A 19,904-nucleotide genomic window follows, 5' to 3' on the forward strand; every position below is an offset into this window, starting at 1 on the left:
GACTCTAGCTACTATGAAACTATGAAACTATAGAGGTTAGACTTTAAGTATTTAAGCCTCTGACTACCAGAGAAGAGTAAAAGAACATTTAAAGTATACTGTACAGTTGTTGAAGGCAGATGATTAAACTATCCTCAGAAACCATTATGGCAGTTATCAGCCAAATAGCATTTTTCTTCAGAAATATTTTAAACTGGATATTTCAGTTTCAGCGGATGAACCATGTAATATATTTTTCATCTAAACAAGAACAAAGGGGAACACTAATTTTACATTATCAAGAGTGGTCTTAAAAAAAAATTAATATTCCTGATATACCCACACACCCACACAGAAATATAATATAAACAGGCATCCTGGTTTTCTCTGATAAAAAATCCTCAATTTTCAGATTTAAAAAAGTAACCCAAAATCCACATTTTTCCATGATTAAAATGAAATGCCATATATATAGTGGTATTTCATTGTGATCACAGAAAAATGTGGATTTTGGGTTACTTTTTTGGGTTACTACCAGGAAGTTAGAAATGGTTATAGAGTTATTTGGTATAAATCAGCTAGATAAAGTATTGGGGCCCAAATCTGAGAAAATATTAGGTGCTTACAGTGGGACTTGGATTGAATTTGGTCATTTGCACGCATGCATGGCAAAATTTCAGCCATTCGGAATCAGATTTGGGATTAGGGATCAGATCCCAGTTACACCATTACTACTTGCCAGTGCAGAGGGGAGCCCGGGATCATGACAGAACCTCTCCCTGCTCCCAGCGTCCCTGTGGCTGGAATAAGTGCCTTGCTCTGCAGCTCTCTAGGAGCTGCAGGACAGGCAATCAACCTGCTGAATCATGGGGCACCGTGTGGTTTTCCATAATCTGGCACCTTGATCCCTCAACTCAGTACCTTGAAAACAGCAGGGTTCGTCCTCCTGCAGGGCTGAACCACATGGCTGTCAGCCTGCCAACACAGGAGCTGTCAACCAAGACCTGCCATGCAGCCAGCATCAGGATGCATGGTGGGGACTATGGCATACATTCAATTTCAGGTATGGTGGAAACCAGCAGGAAAAATATTACACCTATTTTGTGGAATAATTTTATGTCTGTTTCCCCATTTTGTCACACCGTTAATTGCCTGAACATGTGTCTGGGTGACTATTTCAGACAGAATTAACGGGTTAATTGTGTCTTAAGTTTAAAGTGTCCCAGGGGCCTAAGTTTCAGAATGGAATTTAAAACTTTTAACTAACCTCTAAGGCCATGTCCAGCCCCATCTGCAGTGCCGCAAACCGTGTGGGCCACACATGCAGGTGTTCATCGCATTACTAATTAACACTACCAAAAGCATGGTGGTAAACGTGGCAGCAGCATGTGCAGCCCAAAAGCAGAGCCTGGCTGGCCAGAGCCATGTCTCAGCCCAGGTACTGGTCCCAGCCTTCTCTACCCCACCCGGGGCAGCTTGCTGTGCATCAGAGCATGCATGCAGGGATGCTCCCCAGAAACAGGTACTACAGCAATAGAAGCAAAACTTAGACACTTGAAAGGTGTCTATAGTTTCACCAGCAAAGTTCTCTAGGTGCTCAGATTTCTGCTATTGCATTTGCCAGCACCTTTTCAGAGATGAACAGATGGATGCCTTAAGGAGAGTAGCACTCATCTGCTCACCAGAATGCCATAACCACCAGACTTTGGGCTATTCAGACCTTTCCCTCTGTCCAACTGAAAATGATCTACTGTGAAGAAACCAATACTGAATCCATGAGAGCAGAAAGAGCACAAGTAGGACTACACTTGCCCAGTAGAATCCCAATGAACATTAATCCAGGTCCCTGGTCTCTGGTCAAAGGCCTCTTTCTATATGTTATCCATGACCATTTAATGTAAACAACCCTTGATGTTACCTCTCTTCCATTTTTTAAATAAAAGGCTTAGGCTTAGGCTTTGGTTTTAGAAACATGTCCACCAAATGGAAGTAAGTGCTTTCTGATAGCACCAAGTTTGCCACATAAGTTCCAAAAACAGAGGTAGGATTTAAGATATCTCATGGTGGATAATTTAGGCATATCTGAGTTATCTGGCTGACTTGTTGCTTAGGTTTTTGTAGCATTCATTCTGGGGCACCTAACTTTCCCTGGACATAATGTAGGCAACCTAGGTGCTTAACTCAGGGCCATAAATTTGGTTATGGAACCAGTCATCCAAGAGTAGTTCAGTTTTCACTGTTATGGCACCTATATCCCAATCTGAGTGTAAATGTTTAAATGTATACTGCAGCCACATAGGCAAGAAGATAGAAAAGGAATAGTTCTGTATTTTGACTGAAACTGCATAGGGAATTTAGGTAGGCAGAATGCAATTATGCATTTGGAATCTGGCCAGGACATATGGGTTAACACATGTACTCCTGTGAAAAGTGCCATGGGATATTTAATGACTGCGAGATGTCAGAATTCAGTTTTACATCTCATCTGAAAGACAGCACCACCAGCAGCATAATGTCCCTTAGTGCTAGAACACTAGTTCAGTATAGACTCAGAGGAAATGAGTATCTTCTCTTGAATTACCATCACTAGTTCCTACTATTGCTAAGTTTTCTTCAAAACATCTTGAATTGAAGCGTTCACCTAGCCCAATGTTACTTAGCAAATGAAGTCAGACAAGACTTTAAGCCAGGGCTGATTGCAAGTATAACTGCAAGTGCCAGAAGTATTTCAATATAAAATAGCTTACCAGCATTGTAACTGTGGGGGTTGTCACCTTTCTGAGCTTATTGTCTTTAAAGGAGTTCAGCTAACTGTAAGGCCTGTTTAAAAATGCCATACAATTGAATGATTAAAACAACCAAAGCATTGAGATAATATTTTACCTCAGCTGTGCTGGCACTGTAAATAATGGCAGAATTAGCCATTAAAAAATTGCAGGTTAAGTATTTTGGGATCATCAAGAACCTGCTTACAGTAGTTACAGGTTAGATCTGTTATGTACCTAATCTATTTATCTGTGTATCCACACTGCTGTGGCCTGTGCCAATGTAATACCAGAGAATATATTATAAGGAGTCACCCCCATTTTTAAGTCATCTTTTGTAGTTTTCCAGTGTATCTCAGCTTCTGTAGACTCATTTTTTTGTGGAATTTTAAGACCTACTCTTAAGACCTACTCTTACCCTACTTTTGGGATTTTTTGGTTCTCCTATTTTTCATAAAGAAAACTATGAAGAAGTCATTGATAGAAGACTTTTCGAGGATTCTTTCTAAAATCTGGAAAGCTAGCCCAAGTTATCAGTCATAATTATTATCAGCCTGGTGGCCAGGACTTTTGTGTTCTTCATTGGGCAGTTGAGAAAGGCATGTGCCAGCTGTCAATTAAAACAGCTTTTAGAGGTTATTTTTGTAAATGTATCTAATTTTTGCACTGCACTGTTTTCATAGTTTCTTCTCTAGTGTAATATTAACATCATCATATGTGAATATTTTTCTGATATGTTGATAGGGTGTTTGTTGGCTGTATTTTCAGTTGTGTAAAGCTCAGTTATCTCCTCAGGCTAATGCTAATAGTGTATAAATTTAACATAAATAAGACTAATAGTAATAAATTTTAAAAAATTGTTTTCATGTAATATCAATTACAAGTAGACTTATGCATGTGAACACAGCTTGGTGTAGAAACCATAATCTACAGTGGGGGAAAAAGAGCCTTTTTAAAAGCAAGTGTGAGAATGATGTGAAGTCTTTCCTGTCATTTGTGCTTATTTGAATTTTAATATGAAAGAAACCACCATTCCCATTTTCTGTGAAAAAAATATAAAAGCATAACCACAACCCACATAATATAATTTATCTGTTGTTTTCAACCACAAGAGGGTTGTTGGAACAAAATTTTAACATCTGTCAGATGTTAAAATGAAATTGAAAGACTGGCTGCTTCAGTATTACAAAACTAAAGGCAGGTATATAGCATGAGAAAGATAGTAACTGTGTAACTCTCAAAACACATACATACTTGGAGTTTACTACAGGAAAAAATGATAAGTATGTTACCATCTTATACTGGCAAATCCTTCACAGTAAAAAAATGGAATGTTCCAAGTATAAATGGTTATGCAACATCTGTACCAGATGAAGAAGTTAGGAGGAACCAAACGGACGTGACATCCCTCAGTAAAAATTAAAGTAAATCCATTAAAGCCAGTACTTTTTTTTTAAAGAAGCACCTAAAGACTACGGAATATGTTCCAAGTCTTCCCACACTAATGCTAACGAAAAAGTTGCAATTTTGGTATGCTTCATTAACTGTTTGCATACAAGACAAAAGTGGTTTCTGATGAAGCGTAAAACCAACGTGGGACCAATTTTCCACAACATAAATTCAACATTCGTTCCATCTCCCGATAACTTTAGATTTAAACAGCAAAGCATGTTTTATGTCTGTCTTTTATCAACAATAATTATATTTAATCTTATAATTTTAAATTCTTCAGCCAAATGAAATGCACTCAGAGTTGATTTCATGCTGTTATTATTAGCATTAAGAACATGTCACTTTTTAGAACATTACGATGAGTAATAAACAGCACCTATGTATATGGGTACCATTTTCAATTAAATATGATATAATCATTCATTTCAGTCTCTTGATGCAGCATTTTTTTCTGATATGTTGTAATTGGGAAGTACTTTGTACTGATATATTTGAACTATTCAAATTTAAATATTAAACTCTTCTCTTTGAGTTATCCTTTCACATGTTTTATTAGTTGTACAAAGGTAGCATATGCATTTTAATTACTGGAAAATGCCCTTCAATGTATTGTGCAAAATAAGCTCAAAATATATGTGTTTATAGAGCTCTTAATTGCAGTCTACCTTTTTGAATTCTGTTCTGTCTGCCTCAATGCAATCCAAAATTCTATAGAGATTCCCCAAAGTTTCAGGACTGTATGTATATTATGAAGTGTAGTACTATGTCTTTACTAGATCTGAGTTCATTTTGTTCTGTTACTGACTTTAACAAAGGAGTCGTATTTAGTTAATGCCTTTCTTCTTAATGTGATAAAAATGTATGAATTATGCCTGATTATAGTGCTTTCTGTTTTTGCTGAATCACTCTCAATTTGTATGGGCATTCCTTAGAGTAAGGTGATAAAGGTAGGATATAGAAGGAAGGGATATGTTGAAATGCCTCACTCAGTCCTATGGCCCATAAGTTGCTGTTTCAATTCCAGTTTTGATTTAAATAGTTAGTAATAGAAGCATAAACCTAAAAACTAGAGCTGTGTGAAGCTTCAGTAGCTGATTCAATTCAGAGAAGATTCGGCCTGATTCAGTGGCCAAATCTCTGAATCCAAATCGAATCAGGAGATGCATTAATTTCTCTGAATTGAATTGGAAGCCTCCAAATCAATTCGGAGAGGTATGACAATTCGGCCATAAACACAACTTTATATGTTTTTTCTACATACCTCGAGGTACCTGGCACATGAATGCTGAGATGGTGGGGTAGATGGACCCCACTTCTGGGGTCCACTGCAGAGTACGCAGGGGTCCCTCCCACTCCCTGGTTCTTGTGACTGGTGCCTCCTGGGTCTGGGGGGCACCTGGGGTCCCCCTATGTCTGATTGCTGAGCTGGGGGTGTGTGGAGCTTGGCAGCAGTTGAGCATGTGGGGGACCTCCCCCCATGCTCGTGTGGGATGCTCCATCTGCCCCACCATCTCATCATTCATGAGCTGTGCCTGGTACCTTGAAGTACATAGAAAAAACATATAAAGCTGTGTCTATGGCTGAATCTCTGATCCTCTGGATCAAATCTTCAGATTGGCTGAATCGAATCGGGACAGTGATCCGAATCAGTGAATCAAATCATTGTCCCCTGAATCAGGTCAAATCTGAATCTAAATCAAATACTGCCTGCTTCACATACCCCTACTAAAAACTCTGTGATTGGCACCCTGTACTTAACTACCTCCACAGACATGGAAAGCCTAAAAGTATAACATATATATCTACACCAGACGCTTACTGTGTAGTTGCCTAATAAGAATAGCTTAATTGTCAGTCAAAAGCTGTGCCAATATGCTACTACACAGTGTTATTAGGCAACTGTGCAGTAAGCATCACAAAAAACTGCGCACCGGCGCTACTGCACAGTAACTGGAGTTACTATGCATTTAGATAGTATTTCATTAACCAAGTATAAACTAAATGCACAGTAACTGCTGCACAATAATGAATGTGTAGGGTTGCACACAGAAGGATAGGCTAAAGAGAGATCATAGTCCTGTCCTGTTATGTCTCTCATCATAAAAGCCAGAACTCCCTCTTAACTATTTCAAGTATCAGTTCAGTATCTTGATTAGGTCTCCCACCTTCTGCAAATTCTTAATAATGGTGTCTTTATGGTAGTCAAGATACAAAGCTTGGACATTGCAGGCCAGATCCTATTTAATTTATTGGGTGCCTAAGTAGACTTAGACATGTAAGTGTGATTCAAATCCACCCTGGTAAAGTCCCTGAAAATCCATCAGTACATCCACTTTTGGAGGATCCATAACTCATACTAACAGTTTTTCAGCGGCTCCAACAGAGTGGAATAGGGCTGTCAAAGCCCACTTACTTTCCAAATAGGAATGAATAAGAACTGGCCCTGTCAGTTTCCCTTTGTTTATTGATTGATCAAATCCCTGAAGTATGGATCCAAATTGATAATAATATGGACTAGTGTGTGATGATTAGTTTCAAACATATTTTTTACTTAAAAATAACTTACTGAATTTTTTACAGAGGTGGAGGGAGCACAGTTGGAAGTATTTTACACATCCAACATACAAAACATACTAGGAGAACAAAAGATTTTTTTTTTCTTTTTAACCCTAGACAATGAATTGGCATTAGGTCCAATTCTTTTAATTTTTTTAGACACATTCTAAAATATATTTCAGCATATAAACAGGTTGATAGTGTACTAACCTCAAACTGGATAAATTGATGGGTTAACAGAAAGAAGAAAAGCTAAGCCAAATACAAGGTTTACAAGCAATTTACTATTTTTAGCTAATATTGTTATATTAGTCTTCATCTCTTTCCCTCCCCAGTGATAACAGTGTGGGCTTCCATGTTTATTATAGTAATGCAAAATCAAAGTTGCATGAAATAATTCTGGAACCAGCATAGGCTTTGGATCACAGCGACTATGTTACTTTATTTGACTTCTGCAATATAAAAGATTTGCATGTTTAAACTGATCAGATACTATTTTCAAATACTGTGTTCAGTTATTTGCTATATGTACACTAAGCATAGGGACTGTTAGCACGTCTGAAGTAACATCTGCTCTGTCTTTTTGTTGTTGGGTTCATGGTATAATTAGCTCTATATTTCACCAAATACAATTTTGCTCCCATGGCGGATGGAGCAGCATGAAGAAAACATAAATAATTGCAGATTAGAGAAACAGAAGGCAACGTGGGTGTAGGTGGCTTTGATGAAAAAAAAGGTTAAGGAGAATGGAAGGTCATCTCATTATAAGAAATAACATTGTTAAAATTATACAGTAATTTACTAGACCTTTTCTTATATTGAATAATATAAAGTCTTTTTTTTTTACTTTTATTAGTTTTTCAGAGGGAAAGGCATATTAAAAACCAGAGACTTGCTTCCAGAATTTTAAATATGGTACATGCTTGGATGTACAAAATAGGCTCTTAGAATAAATTCTAAAAAATACATGATTTTAAATTAACTTAAGATTTTCAAGGTATAAAACAAACTTTCCTGGACAGTGTTATTAACAATCCCTACAGTTCACAGAGGATGAGTATTCCCTTCATATTTTCTAGGTGAACATTATGAAGATATCCAGGTAGATTTGTTTTACCTTGCCATAATGTTTCCTGTAAATCACTAGTTTTCATGGACATTTATTATTTATTTTCCTTATGTAAGGAACAAAATAAGCACTAACAACTTAGTAGAAGGAAACAATGTCACCAAAACTTACTAGTGATGTTTTTAAGTAAAACTAAGTCAATATTTCAGAACTTCCTGCTTATTCTTCATAGGTATAAAGATTTTAAAGATTATATTCAAAATTAAAAGAAGATTTGTGTACTTTTAATGTCAATAATTATTGATGTAGTGATATGAGACATAGATATGTATGATGTCACATCTCCTTATTGTAATTATAATTGTTGGTTTTGGCCCTGTCTATAAAGGTACACTTTATTACAAGAAAAAAAGAGAAGCATGGGTGTATGGGTTGGTAAGATTTGTTTTTCAGCAATACTCCTGAATGATAGCATGTTGGTTCTGTGATGTAAGCCATCTCAAGCTTACATCAAAAACACTAAATTTTCCTCCTTAACTCTCATGCTTATTTATATACAGCACCAGGTAATGCATTTGTAAAATTACAAGGTCAAGCAAACTCAGGAAAGTCAGGGAATTCTAAATGTTACGGTTTTTTTGTTTGTTTGTTTGTATTTTTTACGACAAATGTTCAAACCAATGTTGAAAGACTGTCCATTTTGGAATGTCACAAGTATACAAATGCTCACTACTATATCATTATTGTGCTATTAATGCTCAGTTCTCCAAAGCAAGTAGAAAAAGAGCCCACTGACCTTGTAAATTCCTTGAAACACAGGTGTTTAGTTTGCACAATTTACAAATTCTGCAGGCTTCACCAGCAGAGGAGCTTGTAAGTTCCTCACTACAAAGCTAATAGGCTTGTGGTACTACAGAGGTGCTGTAAGTCTGGTGTTAAACAGCTTGCTGCACTTACAAGTCCCATCATTCTTGGGTTTTTTTTCTGAAGTCTCTTGAGCTTAATGTTTTGTCCTTCTTCAGCAGATCAGTTTGGAAATCCCTGCTACCTTATTCCTTAGCTGTATAGTTAATTACCTGCGTATGTATGTTCTCCAAATCCATTTTCTGGTTCATCTTTACCAGTTTAAGAGAATTTTCTGTAGAGCTTTTAGGGCTCATCCTTTTCAAGTAGAAATACCCTTTCCATCTTAAGTCAGTATTAAAGCAGTTTTAAAAACACCTCTGTATATTCTGTCAACTCAAATACCACAAGAGCTCAAAATTCACTTATCACTGAAAGTCAGCCCCAAAAAGTGTCCAATAATTTTCTTCCCTGAATTTTTTGTTCCTGTTTACTCCTAAATAGCTGTTTTTTCAGCAAATTAAAAACGTTAACCTATGGACAGATAACAAAGATTAAAAAATTAAACATGGGAAAAACATATAGGCTGCTAACAGATGTAAAAAAAAAAAAAAGCGCTTTACTGGAAGAGGAAGTACGTTTGTTTGACCTGACTCCCCAGTATCTGTGTAGATTGGGTGCTTCAGCAGGGCTTTTTGGGACTTTTATCTAACAGCTGATTGAATCAGCTGTTAGATAAAAGTCCCAAAAAGCCCTACTGAAGCATGTAGTCTATACAGTAGGCAAGCCAGGTCAAACTAATGCGATGCCTCTTTTGGGTTTTCATCATACATTTCTGCTCCTAGTCTGGTTATATGTTTAACTAAAATTGTTTTGCCATCTTAGCTGCAATGATCTTAACAAGGTTTGTGTGTGTGTGTGCATTGTGTAAGCAGCTTTGTTGGAATTAACCATTTCTAGCATCCTGATAATATTGTTCATTGCAATCTTCACAGTACATTATAGAACCAATGATAGGGCTGGCTCAACTGGTAGAGAAAAAATAATTTTCCTTCTTTTTTGCTTTTGGACTATAAAAGATAAATCATTTGTTGAAGAGATAATAAAGCACCAACTGGGTGGTGGTTTAATTCATATCAGGGGAGATCTTCAGTTGCTTTCTAAAACAATATGATTAGAGAAGGAGTTCTTTTATGAAAAACGTTAGGCAGATTATTTTTTGTATATCTCTTCTGTTCTTATAGGTGTTAGTCAAAGTAGAGTAAAAAAAGGTTAAGGGCTGGAAAAAAAATTCTAGTTCTACTTTGCATCTGCAACTTGAAGTCATAAATCAAGTACAGCAATTACAAAATGCATAAAGAAAAATCCCAAAAGAAACAAAAATTTAGATATAAATAACTTCATTGTACTGGTGAAGGATACAGTTGTTCGGCAGGAAAAAAAAGAATAGGAGGCATAACATATAAATGAGTGAAAAGAATGTGTAGGGGGTTGTGAAATGTTTCTTTAATAAAGCAGATAAACAGGGGGGAAAAATCTGTTCCTAGTTCCTCAAACTGATTTTGCCTTTAATTACAGCGATCAAGGTTAAGGCAGTCTTAGTACATCTTAACTTTATTCCTGCCAGTGGCCCAGGTAGCTGAGTCATAGATGTGGATGTGCTTTGTGCAGGTCATAGACATTGGTGATGATGCTGGTAAAACAGGCAGTGGCAACGATTCTCTCTTCTTTATCTGTAGCTCTCTGTCTGAGGTGGGATTCACAGGCTTTTAGCAGTCTCATGCCCATGGGCTCTACCCCAGTGCTCCTTGTTGATAGATCTTAGAAGATGACCTGAATTATAAAGGAAGGGGGATGCATGACATGTTGACTTCCTTCCATCTGGCCATCTCCCCACCTAAAAGCATGATTCTCATACTTCTCACTATTTTTTCAGGTCTTTTATTGGTCAGATAGATATATATTTCTGTAACATGGACAGACAAGAAGCTTGCTCATATGCATGGTTCTGTTGCAGCTGAAAGCAGATTTTGTCCCTTGCATCTTTCTTTGGGGCATCTTGTGAAATTCATAAGCAGGGATCCTGGTTTCCTCTGTTTAAAAATTGTAAATTCTCTGATAAATGCCGCCCCTTCCCTACACACACACACACACACATTTTCTGATTAAACCCCTCAAAATCCACATTTTTCTGTGATTAAAATGAAATGCCAGTGTATATATATGGGTATCAGTTGAACCCAATGTTTTATTGATAATTTACAATTTTAAAGTAATTTGGAAGTCTACCAGTGCCTCAATCATTATAACAAAATATATTCTAAATATATATTTTGGCATTTGATTTTTTTTTTTTAAATCATAGAAAATCAGAGCTCCCCCTGCTCCCTTCGCTTGCCAGGATGTCGGTGGAGCTGTGGCTGTCCCCTCTGCTGGTTTGTGGTGCTGAGCAGTCCTGATATGCCAGTGCCTTGCCCCTGCTCATGCCATGGCCCCTTAGTCCCAAGCCACAGACCCTCATCCCCCAGCTCTGCCTGTGGACCTCACTGTCAGCACAAAGACCTCTGGCCCTGCCAGTGGCCCTTATTCCTAATCCACAGCCCTTTGGCACTGCTGGTGCCCCTCACTCATGACCCACTTCCTTCCACCCCCAGGTCCAAGCCCCCTAATATATGAAGAAGAAGGTGGGTGGGGCAGGAAGACACAGGCAATGTGTGTGGGGGTGGGGCAGTACAGGCCCCCAGGTTTCTGCAGCCACAGCAGATGCAAGGCTGCAGCTGGGCTGGACCCACTCTGGGCAGGAGCCACCTCCATGGCCCAGGGGCCAGGACCTGGCATGGGAAGGAGCACAGCACTGCCATGGTTACCAAGGTAAGGTGTGGCAGCATGGAGTTGTGCCCCCTGCTGCTGCTGCATAGGCAGGGGGCACCTCACCTTGGTGGCCATGGCTGTGCAGTGTTCCCTCCAATGCTGGGTCCCGGCTGCTGGTCCACAGAGGTGGCTCCTGCCCAGAGCGGGTCCAGCCCAGCTGCAGCCCCACACCCTGTGTCCCATTGTGGGCATAGAAATCAGGAGCGAGGAGCTGTGCTTCTCCCCTGGCTCCCCCTCATGTGTTGCCTGTGGCATCCTCCTTCCCCCATAGACTTACCTCCAAAGAGCTGTGGGAGTTTCTGTTCCTGCTTCCCGACTGCCACATGCATGTGTGTGTGCACACACATGCACGTGCCTCCCTGTGAGTCTCCCCCTCCCCCTGCCCCAAGTAGCTCTTTGCAGGCTGGAACTCTGTCAGCCTGCAATGGGAAATCCATGGTTTCTTGGGTGTTTTTTTTTTTAAAGCAGAAAATCCACGTTTTTCTTCTTTAAAGGGGGAAAATCCATGTTTTTCCACAGCAAATGGAAAACCCATATCGTTATTCATAAGTATGATGTTTGTGTTGCCAAGTCTGGACAACTTTTCTGTTGCTATATTTTCTCACATATAACACATGCAAAATCAGCCCCCTTTCCTGCACCAACCAAATTGGGTTTTGTGTATTCAGTAGTAATGCCAGTGTTCTGCCCAAGATAGAAGCATGCCACTTTGCATCCTGCTTTACAGTGCAGTAGCTCTGGTATTGGGCGACTAGGGAACCAGGGAAGCAGTTGGCTTCATGGCCCATTGTTCTTCATTCCAAAGGAGCCAGCAATCTGTCCCAGCCACCTGCGGAGGGCTTGGGATAGATAGTATGGTTGGGGATAGAAAGGTAAGAAAGGTTTATTGACTTAACAAAAACACAATTACGCGTAGTAATAAGACAAACAATGACAGACAAAAACAATTCACGTTGGTAACTTATTGGCAGTCCCCTCTGATGGCTGATGTACAACAAGTTTCTCTTTCCACAAAGTTCAGTGAAGACAGGCGTCCCCAATCAGTTCTGTCCGAGAGGTAGTGGGAAGGACCCTGGAGTTCAGTCCTTGGGCTCCTCGAGATCCATGGGCCCACTGATCCAAGCCAATAGCTAACTAATCTTTTTCACAGAGCTGTATCTTCCTTCTGAATGGTTTCCAGATATTCCAGCTAATTTATAGCTTCTGAATGGTAGTGATAACGTACAACCACTCAGATTCCTTTTACTTCAACTGTCCTTAGACTGACCAATAGCAGTACAAGACTTGCATTCCTTTGATAAGGTAATTTTTACTACGCCACAGGGCCTTACTACTTCAAGACTTTGCAAACTAAGTCTTACTTTATACAAGGCCTCACTACCTCTTAAACTTTATTAGGCTTTTAGCAACAACATATAGCTTAATATCCAAATAAATACAGAACAACACTTAGTCTAATTTTCATAGAGCCTTCAGCGAGCACCTTTTTCACACAAACATAGTTTTCAGCTGTCACACAATCATCTCTCTTTTTTAATAGCTTGATGTTCCACTAATGAAGCTAACTTTTCTTAGGGCAGTTTTGCTGTCCCATAGAACTGGTCTTTTCTCCTATTTCACAGCTCTTTAGCTCTTTTCAAAATCATAGGAGACCAGTCTTTAGCAGCAGCTAGGGTTTAAGTTAAACAGGAAGGGGAGGGTGAGTCATTTGAAGATTAGGCTCTCAGTAGCCATAATTCTGGAAAAAAATCCTTTTTCTTCATTCTGCTTTTCAAAAAGAAAGTGCATATTATATTTAGGGTGCATTGGTAATTGAATATAGACAGTAGTGCAGTTATATCGGTCTGTTGATGATTAATGGTGGTAGATTTATTGTTAAAACTGTTCAAGATTACTTGTGCATTTTTGCAGATAGGTGGGTATCTAAGGCAAGTGATGGCTTGTACAAATGGCAGTGGACCTTACTGCCATATATAGGAATGGGGCACTTTCATGAGTTAGAGGAAACTGCTGGCTTAGAAGCGGACTATAATGTGCTTGCAGGCTTTCAAGGCAAAAATGAAAGAATGAAATATCAAGGACTGAGGGCTTCTGGATGACTGTGTAAGTTAATGCTTAATAACTAGCCAGAGGTTACAACCATAAACTCTGTTGTGAGAGTTTTATTATAATCTTCTGCTAAATCTGGCCCAACATCTGTTACATAGTCTTTAAGATAATAAAAAATATCAAGTATTTTGAACATTTAATTATTGGGATCACACTAACTGAATTGCTGCATGCCTGGTTTGCTGTATGCAATGCACAGGTAGCATTTTGTCCATTTATGATCCTTTGTGATGAAATAGATAAGATGAGAGTTACTTAGACAGTAGTTGTGCTATTATTTCAAAATACTTTACTTCTGCTTGCAACAATTGAACTATGCTGTTAGTCACAATCTTAATCTTTGCTCTATTTTTTTCATTAATATAAATCTCCCTATCCTTTATAAACATTCCCACTGTATGCTAGCTGTGTGACTACGCAAGTTTTAGAGAGATGTGTAATATCCTTATGTTTATTTTTAAATGTGGCCTAGCTGGTTCTCTTTTATTAAACCATTTTTATTTCAGAGTTGCAGTAATCATATCTGACAGTTCACTTCTGGGGGATTGTGGCATTTCTCAGGTGGTTGAAATCACTTAGTTGTTCATCTTGTGCTTCCCAATATAACCAAGGAGCATTGTGTTCTGCTGTTGTTTTTTATGACTTAATCATTCATTACATTCTTGGCTTTCAACTGTATTTCTGCTCTTTGCAAATCAAGCCACATGTCCTGGTGACTAAACTGATGCATTCAAATAGAGATGTAAAAGGTGTATGGAAAACCTACCTCCACTGAACAAAGAATTAGTGCCCTTGCACTTTTTTCAACTATTTGTTCATCAACTATTCACTTGAACTGCAAAAAATTTTGGTATGTTGCTTATAACAGTGATTCTTTATGGGAGTCCCTTGGGATCTTTCCAAGGATGCCATGGGATGCCAGTGTTAGGACTGTTATGTGTACAAATGTGATTCACAAGATAAACCAAAAGATTATAAATAAGAATCCATAATGTTAAAAACGCAGACTTCTTGTGGTCTTTTTCAGTTACTTGCAACAGAAAATTTGCTTTATTATTTTTCCATAGTCAAAAATGAGTGAAAACTAAGAGCTGGCATTTTCTGAGGGGTACCTTGAGCCCAATGAGGGGTGCCTTGAGCTTAAAAAGTTTGAAAACCACTGCCAAATGATAGGATAAGTACCTTCAACTCAATTGGTCAAGAGAATTCTGAACTTTTAGGACATCACAGGAAGTATTAAGTTTCTCTGAAGACAAATAGCAACAGTGCATAGTTGTGCTGCTACCACTTGTCTCTTGGGAATGCCTGTACATGTGCTCCAGCGCTCAGCAAGTTGCCCAGGTATGGGAGGCTGGGGCCAGCCCCTGGACTGGCCCTAGCAGGTTTACCTGGGATCCTGGGGGCCTCTGCAGTGGCAATTTGGGTTTGCAGAGCCTGGTCAGCAGCTGTGTGGCTCTTGCTGGCCAGGCTCTGGTTTCAGGTCATGCACACTGCCACCATGTGTGCCACCCCACTTTTTCTGGTGTGGGTTTTTTTGACACTGAGATCTCCTGGTATAAGCTGCCCCCCACCACACACACACACACTACACTGCTAATTAGCAGTGCAGCAAATGCCTGCATATGTGGTGCATGTGGTTTGTGGTGCCACAGATGGGGCTCTGGTGACGTAAACCACACATATGTCTGGATGTGCCCAGTGGGTGCATCTACACATGCACTTTACTGCAGAGTAGATTATTAACCCCACAGTAAAATGTCACCATCTACACATGTGCTGGTATTAGGGTTCAGTAAACTGACCAACTTTGCCAGAGTCATTTATTGAGCTGAAACTCATGTGTAGCCAGTAACCACAGGCATAAATTGTGTTTGGTCAGCCCAGACAGCTGGGAACCTGCACAGCACTGCCTCAGATTGCTGCTGTCCTAGGTGCATGTGTAGATGCTGCCTGGGAGGAGTTTAGCCCACCTCAACTGCTCTGAGGTTTATTGCGTCACATTAATTGCATCATGTGTAGATGCACCCAACACTTTGATCCAACCTAGACAATAAACTCCTGTCTGGTTCATTGTGCACACAGAACATGCTATCACAATCCTTTTTATAACCCTCTTCTATATATTTATAGACTTATCAAATCTCCCTTCTCCAGACTAATGCCAGTAATCCCAGTTCTTTCAACCTTTCTTTATAAGTCATGTATTTTAGACCCCCAATAATTGTTATTGTTGTCCTCTTGACTCTTTTTAATTTGTCTTTTCTTGAAGTTTGGTGCCCTGAACTGGAGACAGTAAAAAGGTGACTCTAGTAGTGCTGATTTTAATGTGTGATTTTGGGACTGAACAATGGCATGCAATTGGGTGAGGTATTGAAGAAGGCAAATATAGAGCCTATTTTTAAGAAAGGGAACAAGGAGGATCTGGGTAATCACAGACTAGTCTGTCTGATTAAAGACTTGGACAATGGCATTGGGTATAAATTTAGCAGCTTTTCAAATGACACTAACCTGTGGAGGGTTGCAGACAGTCTGGAGATTAGAATTAGGATTCATAAATTGATCTTGATAAACTGGAAAAATGGTCCAAATTAATGGAATGAAATTCAAGTAAACACAAGTGCAAAGTCTTGCACTTGGGATGAAATGGCTGCGTGCACAAATATAGAGTAGGGAATGACAGGCTAGACTGCAGTACTAGAGAAAAGGACCTGAAGGGTATAGTGGACCTTAGATAAATATGAGCTATGAGCAATTGTGTGCTATTTTAAAAAAAGAATAAGAAAAAGTAAATACTGGGATGTATTTGTAGGAGCATCACTTGCAAGTCAAAAGAGGTGATTCTTCCATACTTCTGGGCACTGGTGAGCTCTGCCTGCAATATTATGTCCAGTTTTGGGCACTACACTTTAAGAAAGCTATGGATAAATTTGAAAAAGTCCATCAGCAAGCAACAAAAATAATTAAAGATCTGGGCATCATGGTCTACAAGGAAAGGCAGAAATAACTGGGATTAGTTAGTTAGGAAAAGAGGGAAGATTGATAATTTTTTCAAATACCTGAATTTGGTTTTAAAAAGAATGGCGATAGACCATTTTCTGTGGCCACAGGGAAAAGGATAAGGAATAATTGTCTTAAATTGGAGCAAGAGCAATTTAGCATGGATATTAGGAAGAATGGAAGTAATTAAGCGCTGAAATAGATAACTTAGAAAGGCTCCTGAATGTCCATCTTTGTAAGTTTTTAAGAGCAGGTTGGACAGACACTTGGTTTAGTAAGGGATGATCCTGCCTTTTGAGGAGGCTAAACTAGATGACCTCCTAATGTCCCACCCAGCCCTACTTCTATGATTCAGTTGGCTTGTCTACACGTGTAATTAATGCAACACAAACTCTGGCACAGTTAACACTGGTTTATTGCTTCCAGGCACAGGCTTTATACTTGTGCCTAGGACTACAGCATGCTGTGTTGAGGTGCCACAGCTGGCAATATAAGCTGGCAAGTGGCCCTGGAGGTCAGCCTGCCAGCCTGGAACTGCTCTCCCCCAACTCAGTGTGCTGCAGAGGGGCTGGCTGGGGCAGAAAAGTGCTATAGTGTGGAGCTAGCCAGCAGGCAGCCCTTTCAGTGTAGCACCCTCATGCCCCAGCCAGCTTTATTAAAGCAGCCTTATTAAAGTGGCTCTTTGAGCTGCTTTAATTAAAGTGCCCCCTCTCCCCCCCACTTCTACTCCTAGAGCACATCAATAAATGCCTATATTGGCTATCTTAAATGTTTTAATTATAACCAGTGTTTTAAGCAATGCCTGTGTATTAGGAGGCAGAGAAGGCTTGCTTATGGTGTTTAGAAGTGCTTCATTCAATCTTGTCCCCAGTGTTACATATAATTAACTAATTTGTATGGAAGTTGTTCAAATCACTGTTGATTTATTAGAGACAGGTTAGTTGCTTCTTTGATTTCCACTAATATTGTACATTCAAAAGTTTCCTCAATTAATACAGTTATATTCCTATTATTGGGGTGTATCTTTTCAGATTCTATTGTACAGTCATATTCATAAAAAAATATTTACCTCAAATTCCTTGGAATTGACCTTTTTCAGCATAGCTGTAGACAAACATTACATGATTTCTAAAAGCCTTATTATATCAGTATCAGAATTATTTTCCCATGCAAGACCAGTTAATGTTCTGTATTTGTTTTAAACCAATGTCAAGTGTGTTTTTGTGTGTGTGTACATTAGTTTAAAATAAATACAGAGCATTAGTTAGCCTTGAACAGGAAAACAGGTCTGATATAAAAGGTATGCAAATATATACATTTATTGTTGCCCAGCCACTTTCACTTAACTTTCTTGTCTGGAGTGTGCATTTTTTCTGAACTAACCCATTTCTTCTCTTTCAGCTATTTTCAAACAGTTGGGGGGTGGGGAAGTTGCTACAAAATAAAAACTTGCCTTTACTGGCTGATTTACTGACCTTCCTAGCAAAATATGATCCGACTGCTTCTAAAAATCTTTTGACTTCTCCCTAGAGCTTAGTTTAAATAATTTCTTATGAACTTTCCCATTTCTCCTTCAACCATATGGTTATATTTTAATTAAGCACATTCCATGCTTTCCATATAGAATTTTACCTAAACATTACTTAATTTTAGCAAATTAAAATACTTTTCTTTATAGTTTTGTCTTATACACATGTTGAAAGATCCAGCTTTCAGTGTTACCAGTCAATCAGATATTTTATTGCCACAACCTGTCTGTTCTTCTCATCTTTATCCCCATCACCTGAAGCAACCTCTTTTGCAGAGTGAAGATGATCAGCCTCACCTACTTCTAATAAAAGGTGAGTGCTGTCTCAGAGAGTTCCTTTGGGCATTCTACCTTAGCTCTTTTCCTGGCTTCTCAACTGAATTTAGGGCAGTGAACACTGAGGTGGGCCTGGTTTGCAACTAGAAATATAACCAGGCAGCTTGGCATTGTGGGCAGCAGTGGCACATGAAGCATCTGTGGATTGCAGCTGCTGGGGACAGCTGGCTGGCAGTGGTGGTGGCTTTTATTTTTTTGCTCTACCCTCCCTCAAAGTCAGTACGTAGGGCTGATGCCCCGCCTTAATTAAGTTACTTTTTTCAGTATTATTTAAATGTTACTCTCTAAAACCTGTCTCTAATACTTCCATTCTCAACTGTTCCTTCTAGATTTTTCACTTCAGTTCTGATGACTATAAGTTGTATGCAACACGTGTATATATACTACATGCATATATCCACATTGCAACCACTTGGAAGCAAAGCAGTTAGATATACAGTCTTCTCTTTGTGGGCTCACTGGGTAAATTCCACCTTTAATATGCTGCTAGGATTCAGTAAAAATGGTTGTAATGCAGTTTTTAACTCTCTGACTGAGCCTAAAACAGACCTAAATTTTTCTCTATGATTCCTATGTTAGACTTGACTCCAGTTTTATTGATTTGTTTAATGGATTTTCATTGTTCTAGCTTATTAATTGGGCAGCTGATTTACTTCAGGCTAGGGCCAGAAGTTACACATAAACCCATTTAAGTAATCCAAAACTGGTTTAAACCTGTAACAGAATAGAAGTTCAGTGCACATAAACCACTTTCAAAATGGGTGAAACTGGTTTAAAATAAACCTGGTTGAATGCAGTATCATACTTAACTGATTTAGGTCAAACTGGTATATGAAACTTCTGTCCCAGACCCCTCCTTGTTTCAAGTTAAATCGAAATCCCCCAGCATTTTGCAGCCCTGGGCCGGGCTGTCTGCTCAAGAGAGCAAGGCTGGCCCCACTCCACTGCTACCTAACTGGAGCAGTAAGGTCTGGTTCACTGCCTCCCTGGCAAACCCCTGCTGGGGTCAAGGCCAGGGAAGTAGGTTAAACTTCCCTTCCCCCGCCTATGGAGCACCCCAATGGCTTACTTAGTGCTAGCTGCAACTGTGGACTACAAATCCCAGAGGCACCTGGAAGCAGGAAGAGGAACTGATGAGCCACCCTGCAGAGTTGCTGTTGCTGTGATTGTGGACTGCAAATCCCAAAGACCTTGCGGGCAGCAGGAAGAGGAAGTGAACACATAACCCGTGCTGGCTATTTGCCAAAGAGCCATGCTGTAGCACTTCCTGACTTCTGGCTTGAGCCGCTGCAGGCATGCGGCTGCATTTCCTGAATCACAAGTGAATGTCTGTTTATTTGCTTATTGGTTTAATTTTTGCAGCTTAGACTAACCTGCAAAGACTGAATCAATTCAGCCT

General features: G+C 39.3%; 1 protein-coding gene and 1 long non-coding RNA gene across 2 annotated transcripts in view; one reads left to right on the forward strand and one right to left on the reverse strand.

Annotated features, from left to right (window-relative positions):
- Window positions 1–18,172, reverse strand: part of LOC109306454 — a 19,011-nt gene extending 839 nt beyond the window's left edge. Inside the window, exons 1-2 of the long non-coding RNA XR_002099998.1 lie at window positions 18,162–18,172; window positions 8,034–8,039 (exon numbers count right to left, since the gene is read on the reverse strand). This is a non-coding gene — a long non-coding RNA (uncharacterized LOC109306454). The remainder of the gene's footprint in view (window positions 1–8,033; window positions 8,040–18,161) is intronic.
- The window catches only part of DACH1 (dachshund family transcription factor 1), a 527,995-nt gene that overhangs the window by 295,204 nt on the left and 212,887 nt on the right, over window positions 1–19,904 (forward strand). The window lies entirely within an intron of this gene.

Source organism: Crocodylus porosus, unplaced genomic scaffold, assembly GCF_001723895.1.
Source record: "Crocodylus porosus isolate Cpor-Errol unplaced genomic scaffold, CroPor_comp1, whole genome shotgun sequence".
Taxonomy (NCBI): domain Eukaryota; kingdom Metazoa; phylum Chordata; order Crocodylia; family Crocodylidae; genus Crocodylus; species Crocodylus porosus.